Below are 2,208 nucleotides of genomic sequence, written 5' to 3' on the forward strand. Positions count from 1 at the left end.
CACACCTTACTCGCTTTCTCGCAGATAAATTCGAGATGCTCCTTGAAAGTTAGTCTCGCGTCAATCATTACACCAAGATATTTTATGGCAGGCTTTGTGAAGATTTCGCAGTCCCTAAGTTGCAGAGTGAGGCTAACTCCAGCCCCATTGAGTCCAGCCACTGTGACACCATCATTATTGCAGCGGTTGCAGCCGCCTTTATCTCGTATATATGTTTTGCTACTACGACAATAGCTATGTCGTCAGCGAATCCCACTATCGTTACATCTTTCGGGAGCCGCAGTCGAAGTGCTCCATCGTACATCACGTTCCAAAGAAGCGGTCCCAGTACCGAGCCTTGAGGAACCCCGCCGGTAATTTTGAGTGTTTTACTACCTTGTGCAGAGCTGTATTGGAGGATTCGATTTTCGGAGTAGTTTGCAACAATTCTGAGGAGATATTTAGGAACTGAAAATTGTTCTAATGCCAACATAATTTTCTGCCAATTTGCAGTGTTGAACTCGTTTTTTATATCGAGAGTAACTATTAAGGAGTATTTTATTGTTCCTCCCTTCAAGCGTTTGCCTGCAATTGCTTTTGCGGACAGGTCTCTGACAACTTTTATCGCATCAATGGTGGACTTTGATTTACAAAAGCCGAACTGGTGGGGTGACAAACCACCAGATGCTTCAATAGCATTTTGGACGCGATCATGGATAATTCTTTCGAGGATCTTCCCCATTGAGTCGAGCATGCAGAGGGGGTGATAGTTGTTCGGATCGTTTGGCTGCTTTTTAGGCTTTGGGACGAGATTAAGGTGTTGTCGCTTCCATGGTTTTGGAAATTCCCCCGGTTGGATGCACACGTCGTACATTTCGGTGAAAATTGAACTGTGGTGGCTAACAGCAGTCTTATGCGCGATATTGGGAATTTTAGCTGGGCCTGGTGCTTTTGATGCTCCTATTCTTGAACATGCTTTCAAAACTTCTTCTGCGGTTACCCGTTGTATGTTCAGGAAAGGGGTATTGCGAGGTACTACGTATCGGAATTTATTTTGATCAGGAAACAGGGTCTTTATAATTGTTTTTAGCAGCGCAGGAGAATTTGGCATTTGGCCAGGGAGCTCATTTTATTCATAACAACTTTGTACGCATTGCCCCAAGCGTTTATCTCCGCATCATCACAAAGCTTCAAGAAACTTTCACGTTTGCTTTTGCGTATAGCCACCTTTAGCTGCTTTCGTTTTTTGGCGAACTCTACACGGAGGTCGCTGTGGTTTGGTCTTCCTCTTGAACGCTGTTGACATTCGGCGCGTAGGTTGGATATCGTGTCATTCCACCAATAAACGGCCCTGTGGTGCTTCATTGCGGATCTTCTGCTCATAGATGCATCGCAAGCTCTTTGCAGCCATTTTGTGACCAGTAACGAGTATTCATCTGGCGATCTAAGGCTGGTATGGCTAGGTTCGGGCCTAAGCGCCTCAAGGAATAAATCGGTATCGAAGGATTTGGCTTTCCACCCTATGTTTGGCGACGAAAGATTATCTGCCCGCTGGTATTGTCTCCTTCTCTTTATTTCAAAGTTGATAGCGAAGTGGTCGCTGAAGGTATAGTGATCGCTTATTTTCCACTCAGATCTCATATAGAGATTGCATGTTACCAACATTAGGTCGATCGTTGACTCATACCCATTTCTGCTGAAGGTCGGAGCAGGGATTTTTTTAAGGAGGACCAAGTCGAGCGTTGCTAAAAAATCAAGCAGGGCTTTGCCCTTAGCGTTCGTCTTTCGAGAGCCCCATTCGGTTGACCATGCATTGAAGTCGCCCGCAATAATGAGATTTTCCTTGCCCCGGGCATCAGTGACAAGGTTATCGATGATTCTATTGAAGTCAATGAGGTCTATGCTGGGTGGAAGATAGCAGCTGTAGACGTGAAGGTCGCCGAATTTTGCTCTTGTAAAGCCTGTGAACGATGAAGCTAACTCGATTTGAGGTACTGATGGGTTACACCTCCAAATAGCGGACTTCCGCTGGTTGTCAGAGCACCAATTGGGGCAAGTTCCCACGAAGTAAGTTTCGCTTAGTATCGCTGCATCGATTGGGAGTTCTTTAACAGAGTGTGCAAGCAGGTCCTGAGCTGCTTGGCAATGGTTCAAGTTTAGTTGCATGAACATCATTTTGGTAACCTACTGATCGCATTGTTGTACGCTGGGCATCTAATACTTCCCGTG

This window comes from Rhagoletis zephyria, unplaced genomic scaffold (genome assembly GCF_001687245.7).
Source record: "Rhagoletis zephyria isolate East Lansing unplaced genomic scaffold, Rhagoletis_zephyria_1.1 Rzeph_scaffold_00525, whole genome shotgun sequence".
Classification (NCBI taxonomy): Eukaryota; Metazoa; Arthropoda; class Insecta; order Diptera; family Tephritidae; genus Rhagoletis; species Rhagoletis zephyria.